Below are 9,507 nucleotides of genomic sequence, written 5' to 3' on the forward strand. Positions count from 1 at the left end.
CACTATCATACTCCCATCTAGTTTTTCCATCCTATTAATCTGAATTAGATAATTGTTTACAAGACCTTGTTCAATCAATTTTAAATGCCCATAGATTTGTGATATGTAAGAATTAAGCAATTTAGAATAAAGTATTTCAGATTTTGGTAAAACTGCAAATACATATTGGAGGTCATTGTGGTCCCTACTCACCATTGTGAATTCGCAATGGTGGGCGATGTTTGGCAACTGCGCATGTGCATAATCATTTATTAGCATGTGCAGCTGCTTGGTGCGAGCGGCCATGGCAAATTGATTATTCATCGGCCTCTTGCACACAGCACTGCGGGTGGGGCGGGTGGGGCGGCAGGCCATTGTCATGCCCAGCATTTCATGAGCGTTCCAATGAAAACGCTGGTCATTCCCATGGTAACTCACTGGTGACGCGTATGTGGGGGGTGGCCAGCCCTGTGTGATACTGTACTGTCCCTGCTTATACCATTACCTACCCGGCTGCTGCAGCGACCAGTGGCGCCGCTGATGGCTGCCAGGCGCTGTGCTGCTCAGCGGGTATGTGTTCCCTGTGTGATAACTATACTGTCTCTGCTGGAGAAGCAAAAAAAGCACCATTACACATACAGTACACACACCCATTTCACATACACAATTGGCAACATTACATTCATATCCGGGTGCCACATGGCTACGGAAATGAATGTAATGACAACCATCACTCTTATTACCAATGCTAGCATTACATGTGATAGTCACCAGCATGGGGTGAATGTGCCCCATAATGTAGCACTGAATATATGTATATTATTAACAGGCATAGGATTGTCATATTTGATTTGCGCCTCATGGAGGCTACTTAATGTTTTATTACATAGTCTATCCCCATAGGGGACATCAAAAGTTGTGCAGTATCTGTATAAATGCCTTCACAGAAGGCAAAACGAGACTTTCATAGAAAGTAAGGAGGACTGACTCCATTAATAACATATACTGAAATCCCCTCCCGGAGGGGAGTTGGACTGAGCCACTTCAGAAAGGACAGCGCAGGACCTCTCCATGTGTCCCGTTTGAAGGGGCACTCCCATTCGTGACAGTGGGCACCAAATAAATATACTAATAAAGCTAGACAGCTCGCGCAGAGAGCGGGCAAAGGCCGAGCGCGTGAGAAAGTTAATATATATCCTGAGCCGGTAACGGTTGTGGCGCAGTTGTCCTGAGGGAGAGAAAAGGGTGCAGAGCTGCGCAGCCGGAGAGAAAACAGATAGCGTGCTGTATCGGTTCGGGACACTTACCGGAGGCATAGAAAAGTCCACAGCAGCTGAAGTGGAGGAGCGGACAGACCGGCGCATCCCCTCCGCAGCGGTGAACGGCATCTCCAGGCTGAAGAGGAAAAGCTTCCTGATTGCCAGAGCATCGTCAGAGCGATGGAGGCGGCGCCATTTTGAGGGGCGGCAGAGAGGTGTGATCAGAGGCGGAGTCCGGGCGACAGCTAATGGAGTAGAGAACCAGACAAGGGGTGTGGTGAGTAACATACCAGCCCAAAAAGGCCGTCCCTAGCATCCTCAGTCCAGCCTCCCGCACAATATACACAGTCGCTCTAGCAAGTCTAAGGGACAGATGCTATATAAAGGCTGCATGTCGGAGTAATAAACCTACATAATCTCCCCAGAGTAACCACTAGAACCAGGCTACCAAGTGTCCTTCCAGCATTAGGAAAGACTTATTCACAGTCTCAAGAAGGCTACCGATATCACAGGGAGACTAAATTCCACAGACTGCTTCAAAAGTGGCCAATAGACTCCCAAGACTGTGGGCTCTAACTCAGATTTGCTAGTAAAACCTAAAGTTATTTATTAAACTGTGTCTGGATACAGGTTCACTAACAGTAGAGTATTATTATCACAATAAATCCCCCACAACAGTCGCAGTGCAGTTCCTAAAGCCAGGTCTCAGGAGAATAGGAACTGATTTGGCATTATAAACATCAGGGAGACCAAGATGGAATACAGAGGATTAATGTTTTAGAAGTGTCAGCACAGTTTATTCCCTTTGTTATCTGCATCCCATCCTCCATATCTTTCATACACGGAGTGAAGACATTATTTAGTCAAAGTTACCTTGTCTTCCGACTTTGGATTACAAATAACCAGCGGTATAGACGTCTCGGCGAGGGACCGGAACACCTGTAAAGGAAGGGACAGATAGTCTAAACAAGCGCTTATAACGAGGAATAATAGTTGTATAAAGAGCTTAACATTTCCTAGGAACTGCCCAGCATTTCCCATATCTTGTAAAACATTTCCTCCAGTTGAGGACTCCTTCTATAAGTTTGGGGACCGAAGCTTGGGAAAGGTATTTAAACTATATAAACTAGAGACAAGGCAATTGCATTCTGAAGGGTTTTAATCCACACTGCAGTTAGGATAATACTTAATGCATTAAGTAACCTCAGGTGATTGTTGAGGTCGTTACTATAAATTGTTGATTTGTATTTGTGCTGTGATTGTTCTGTTGCATTCATTGAATTCTTTACATGCAAATAACCTTTATTCTCTATAGAAGAAAAGAAGCAGTGTTCCTGCAAAATAAAATATCTGTTATTTATTTATTGTGTGAATTACTGTCTTAAACTGTAAATGTCATTGTGAGTTGAAGTAGCTGGAAAGGAAAAGAACCGAGGAAGAAATACTTACCGGTAGGTCACACAAGATTTGGCGTCCCACGAACAGGATAAGAACAAGAAAAGAAAGATGTCAAGCGAGGATACAGCATCATCATCAGGAACGGGTGTATCAACATCCACACCCGCACCCGCACAACCGGCTATGGCAGGCAACCCCATAACACTACCATATTACTTCGGAGTACCATGGATTCCGATGTACTCTGGAGAAGGCGGGAAAGACTCCAGTTCATTAAAGACATTCAAGAAAAAATTGGAATCAATATATAAACTGTATCCAGTGACCATTCAGCAGCAAGTAGAGATACTGTTAGGCCAATTGAAAGGCTCTGCTTTGCGCGAGGTGTATTCCTGGCCAGAGACCGAGAGAGAAACAGCAGACCACATATTCAAGCGGTTGGCCGCTACCTTTGACGTTGATACACTGTCAGAACTCAAGTCACGTTTTTATGCTCGAAAGCAAGGCTCTGAGGAGACGCTAAGAGACTTTGCGATAAGCCTTCAGGAGATGTACAAGGACATACAAGAGTTAGACCCGGAAGAACACGACGTAGACGAGATGAATCAAACCTTGGTTAATCGGTTGATCGAGGGGGTCTACAACGACAGCATAAAGACACAACTCAAACTCCTCAGATTACAAAAGGCGAAGGATTCTTTCCTCGACTTTAAAGACATCGCAATTAAAATAATCGGGCCCAAACGGACTCCAGAAGTAAAGTTCCCCGAGTATCCAGGATACCAAGATAACATGGTAACGGACTCAGAGGGCCAGTCAGAGGCGACAAAGGAGGTGAAGACGCAACAAATGGCTGCCCAAGGAGCCCAATCGTCCTCGCAAGATTTGTCATATGTGTTAAAGGGACAGATTGAAGACCTGGTATCCAGCATGGCCAATATGCAGAGAGAGATCCAACGCCTGGCTAGTCGCCAATCGCACGAGCAGAGTGAACCAAACTGGAGGTCCAGAAATCGCTATCCTCGTGCTGAATGGAGGGGCAATAGTCAAAGGAGGGGCCGGAGACCCACAGATGAGTTCGACAGTCAGGGGCGCCCTGTCTGTCGAAGATGTGGACGCAGCGGTCATGTGGAGCGTGCTTGCCGAGAAGGAGATACAAGTCCTTTAAACGTCAAGACCCCGGGGACAGAGGGCGATCCCCGGGGGAGTTACCAAGAATAAGTCCTACCCCTGAAGAGTGGTGCCCGCGGTACGTTGGAGAATGCCCTGTACTGCCGGTGCACATAGATGACGTTTCCGTGTTGGCCACTTTAGATACTGGCTCCCAAGTGACTACCATTGACTATAAAATTTTCCGTCAACTGTGGGATCAGAAGAATCCTATTCCTCCCCCGCCTACCTGGCTGAGGCTGCTGGCCAGCAACGGTCTAGATATTTCCTGTGAAGGCTACTGTGAATTCGATATTAAGATCGGGAAGACCCTGTTGAGACAGCAAGGATGCATTATCACCCACACAGAAGCTGATACCATTCCATCCATCATAATTGGGATGAACATCCTACGAAACTGCCCTGAAGAACTCTTGACAGCCTTGACGTATGAGTTTCCTGGAGTGTCGCAAAATTGCCAGAAGGCATTAGGCAAAGTGGCCCGAGTGCTCCAAACCCAGCAGCGGTTCGTAACTGAAACCGGAGAAGTTGGGAAAGTTAAATTCGTAGACCGAAAAGCTGTAGTATTACGCCCTAACACAGAGACCATCCTGTGGTGCAAGGCCAGATGTGGCCCATCAGGAATGCCCTATGATGCCATCCTCGAACCCTGTAGGGTGCCCTCCCGAACTGACTTTGTTGTCGCCCGAACGTTAGTCACAGTGAAGAATGGACGGGTCCCGGTACGAGTATGTAACCCACATGACTATTCCATCCGGTTGACTAAGAATCATGTCTTGGGCAAGTTGACGTGGGTCACCTTCGAGGATGTATACACGACGGTGGATGTAAACGTGAATAGTACTACCCAAGAGGAGAACCCGACTGAGGGATGCCGTGGTGGATGGAGGTTCACGTAGGGGAGCCGGACACTCCTGAAGAATTGAGGGACGGAATCTTAAAAGTCGTTCAAGAGAATGAAAAGTCCTTTAGCAAACATCCAGCTGACTTCGGCAAAGCTGAGAAGATCCGACATTACATCTCCACTGGAAATGCCCCTCCAATTAAGGAAAAATACCGACCCCTTGCCCCAGCTTTGTACCAACCTGTAAAAAAAATGCTGGAAGAAATGAAAGCGAGTGGAGTTATCCATGAAAGTTTCAGCCCCTGGGCTGCCCCTATAGTAATCGTAAAAAAAAAAGATGGCAGCTTACGTTTCTGCATTGATTATAGGAAGCTCAATCAGATCACCCATCGAGATGCCTATCCTCTGCCCAGGATCGAGGAATCTCTGGCCGCGTTAAAGTCAGCTTCCTATTTCTCCACCCTTGACTTAACGAGTGGTTACTGGCAAATTCAGATGTCTGACGAAGATCGCGAGAAGACTGCATTCACCACGCCTATGGGATTATATGAATTTGATCGAATGCCTTTCGGCTTGTGTAATGCCCCTGGAACATTTCAAAGACTAATGGAGCACTGCTTGGGGTATAGAAATTTTGAAATTGTCTTATTATACTTAGATGACATTATCATTTATTCTGAAACATACCACGACCATGTTCAACACCTCCACGAAGTCTTCAAAAGATTGGCCGAATATGGACTCAAACTTAAGCCCTCCAAGTGTTTCCTGTTGAAAAGTAGTGTGGCCTATTTGGGACACATTGTCAGTGCTCAGGGAGTCACTCCAGACCCGGACAAAATCTCTGCCGTAAAAGACTGGCCCGTTCCGAGAACTGTCCGAGATGTAAGGAGCTTTCTCGGCTTCATTGGATACTACCGGAGATTCATAAAAGATTTCGCGCAGGTTGCTAGCCCCTTACATGAGCTGTTGAGAGGGATAAATCGGAGTCAACAGAACAAACGTATGTCCGTGAAGTGGGAGGAACCCCAACAAGCTGCGTTTGATCACTTAAAGCAACTCCTGACGGAAGCCCCCATCTTAGCGTACCCCGACTACACTCGCCCTTTTAATCTGTATACTGATGCCAGTTTCAGAGGCTTAGGGGCCGTACTCTCCCAAGAACAGAACGGGAAAGAGAGAGTCATTGCTTTCGCCAGCAGAAACTTAAAAAAGACTGAAAGGAACGACGCTAACTATAGTGCGTTTAAATTAGAACTGTTGGCCCTGGTATGGGCAGTCACAGAAAAATTTCGGAATTATCTGTTCTCAACCCCCTTCACCGCCTTTACGGACAATAATCCATTGGCTCATCTCAATACGGCTCAACTTGGAGCCCTGGAACAGAGGTGGTATTCGAGACTGTCCAATTTCACCTTCACTGTCAAATATCGGGCTGGCAAGAGTAATACCAATGCAGATGCCCTGTCACGTATCCCTCAGGAACAGTTTGCAGCTGACCCAGGAGATGAATGGGAAGAGGTGGAGATGCCCGCATTCTATGGCATGCTCACGCTGCAAAAGTCTGTATCTACCAGGGTGCAGTCTGCGAATAAGGTCCAGCATCCGCCAGAGATACCCGCTGTGGAGTCACCCAATGAATGGTCACAAATCCAGAACGCCAGCCCAGCATTGTCCAAAGTGAAAGCTCTGCTCCTGTCCAAGGAAACATTACGCAAAGAAGAAGTCCAGTCTGAGGGCAAAGAGTTCCTACAGCTATGGAGACAGAGAGATCGACTTCGAGTTCAGAAAGATCTGATTGTCCGTAGGAGTGTCAACCCGAAGACACATGAACAAGTGACGCAAATCCTTGTGCCCAGACAGCAAATCAGCAGAATATTACATGCATATCACGACCAGTCAGGCCACCTTGGAATCGAGAAGTTAGAAACTACTATCCGACAGCGTTTCTTCTGGATCAACCTGAGAAAGGATGTAGAGGCATGGTGCCAGAACTGTAGTAATTGTGCCTTAAAGAAAAGACCTACCTCCACACAAAAGGCACCGCTACACCCAATCCGCAGTCATCATCCTCTGGAGTTGCTCCTGATAGATCACGTAAAGTTAGAAACAAGCAAAAGTGGCCACCAGTACGCCATAACGATGGTTGATCATTACTCAAAATTCGCTGTCATTCTTCCAGTAAGGGATATCACCGCACGCACCACTGCTGAAATTCTTTGGAGAGCGTTCATCAGACCCTATGGGTATCCTGACAAAATTCTGACCGACCATGGATCTGCGTTCGAGTCAAGGTTATTCCACGAACTCTGTGCCTTGTACAAATGTAAAAAAGTCCACACCACTGCCTATCACCCCCAATGCAATGGGGCATGTGAGAGATTAAATCAGACTCTAATTAACATCCTAAAAGCCCTACCCGAAGAAGAGAGAAAGGATTGGCCAGTTTGGCTGCCCGAGATAACCTTTGTGTATAACAACACCGAGCATGCTACTACCGGTTTCACCCCCTACTTCCTTTTGTTTGGAAGGAAAGGAAAGTTACCCGCTGACATACAATTGGATGTACCCTCCGACCTGGATCCAGATATAGACATTTGCACGGAGTGGGTTCAAGCACATCGAGACAGATTAAAAGACGCTTACCAACTTGTCGATCAGAGAAGGGACCAGTGTCAGCAAAAACAGAAAGATCACTACGATGAAAAAGCCATGGCCGAACCCCTACAAGTTGGTGACGTGGTGTGGAAGCAACGGCATAACCGCCACAGCAAACTTGATCCACATTGGGAAAACGTACCTTACGTGATTCGAAGCATACCTAAACCTGGCCAAGAGGTTTATCAAATCGCCAAAGTCGGAAAAGATGGTACGATGGTAGTGCACCGGAACCAGTTAAAAAAATGCCATAGTCCACCGCCAGAATTGACTGTACCGGTTACACATGGGATAAGAGACTCGGATTCAATGGAAGGTCCAGATCCCAATGCCACCTTCCAAGACATGTTGAGAATGTTCTGGCCGGGAGTGAATACTTGCATGTATCCTTGCCCTGTGATTGCCAGTGGGCCATCCAATGTAGATGAGGTTCATGATCCATTGTTATTGCCATTTGACTGTACTGATGCTCTTGAATTGTCGGATGACCTAACCTGTAGTACCTCAGAGTTAAGACGCTCCAGCAGGAGTACCAAAGGCATCTTACCTCTCAGGTACCGAATCTAAAGATAGAAGTTTGTACGTATTATTGACTAAGTCATGTATAATACAGTTTATTGATTTCTTCCTTTTTAATCTTATTTTAAATAATAAGAATGTTGAATTTCTTTTGAATCTGTTGCATAGGGACATGCAAATTTCAGTGGGGAAGTGTGTGATAGTCACCAGCATGGGGTGAATGTGCCCCATAATGTAGCACTGAATATATGTATATTATTAACAGGCATAGGATTGTCATATTTGATTTGCGCCTCATGGAGGCTACTTAATGTTTTATTACATAGTCTATCCCCATAGGGGACATCAAAAGTTGTGCAGTATCTGTATAAATGCCTTCACAGAAGGCAAAACGAGACTTTCATAGAAAGTAAGGAGGACTGACTCCATTAATAACATATACTGAAATCCCCTCCCGGAGGGGAGTTGGACTGAGCCACTTCAGAAAGGACAGCGCAGGACCTCTCCATGTGTCCCGTTTGAAGGGGCACTCCCATTCGTGACAGTGGGCACCAAATAAATATACTAATAAAGCTAGACAGCTCGCGCAGAGAGCGGGCAAAGGCCGAGCGCGTGAGAAAGTTAATATATAGCCTGAGCCGGTAACGGTTGTGGCGCAGTTGTACTGAGGGAGAGAAAAGGGTGCAGAGCTGCGCAGCCGGAGAGAAAACAGATAGCGTGCTGTATCGGTTCGGGACACTTACCGGAGGCATAGAAAAGTCCACAGCAGCTGAAGTGGAGGAGCGGACAGACCGGCGCATCCCCTCCGCAGCGGTGAACGGCATCTCCAGGCTGAAGAGGAAAAGCTTCCTGATTGCCAGAGCATCGTCAGAGCGATGGAGGCGGCGCCATTTTGAGGGGCGGCAGAGAGGTGTGATCAGAGGCGGAGTCCGGGCGACAGCTAATGGAGTAGAGAACCAGACAAGGGGTGTGGTGAGTAACATACCAGCCCAAAAAGGCCGTCCCTAGCATCCTCAGTCCAGCCTCCCGCACAATATACACAGTCGCTCTAGCAAGTCTAAGGGACAGATGCTATATAAAGGCTGCATGTCGGAGTAATAAACCTACATAATCTCCCCAGAGTAACCACTAGAACCAGGCTACCAAGTGTCCTTCCAGCATTAGGAAAGACTTATTCACAGTCTCAAGAAGGCTACCGATATCACAGGGAGACTAAATTCCACAGACTGCTTCAAAAGTGGCCAATAGACTCCCAAGACTGTGGGCTCTAACTCAGATTTGCTAGTAAAACCTAAAGTTATTTATTAAACTGTGTCTGGATACAGGTTCACTAACAGTAGAGTATTATTATCACAATAAATCCCCCACAACAGTCGCAGTGCAGTTCCTAAAGCCAGGTCTCAGGAGAATAGGAACTGATTTGGCATTATAAACATCAGGGAGACCAAGATGGAATACAGAGGATTAATGTTTTAGAAGTGTCAGCACAGTTTATTCCCTTTGTTATCTGCATCCCATCCTCCATATCTTTCATACACGGAGTGAAGACATTATTTAGTCAAAGTTACCTTGTCTTCCGACTTTGGATTACAAATAACCAGCGGTATAGACGTCTCGGCGAGGGACCGGAACACCTGTAAAGGAAGGGACAGATAGTCTAAACAAGCGCTTATAACGAGG

General features: G+C 46.5%; 1 long non-coding RNA gene across 1 annotated transcript; it reads right to left on the reverse strand.

Moving 5' to 3' along the window:
* Positions 1-969: 969 nt before the first annotated feature.
* LOC146026814 (uncharacterized) lies at positions 970-8,746 on the reverse strand. The gene is made up of 3 exons (XR_014454549.1): positions 8,571-8,746; positions 2,112-2,177; positions 970-1,483 (listed from the first exon to the last, which is right to left on the reverse strand). It is a non-coding gene; the product is annotated as an uncharacterized LOC146026814 (long non-coding RNA).
* Between the last annotated feature and the right edge of the window lie 761 nt (positions 8,747-9,507).

Source organism: Crinia signifera, chromosome 1 (genome assembly GCF_055691185.1).
Source record: "Crinia signifera chromosome 1, ASM5569118v1, whole genome shotgun sequence".
Lineage (NCBI taxonomy): Eukaryota > Metazoa > Chordata > Amphibia > Anura > Myobatrachidae > Crinia > Crinia signifera.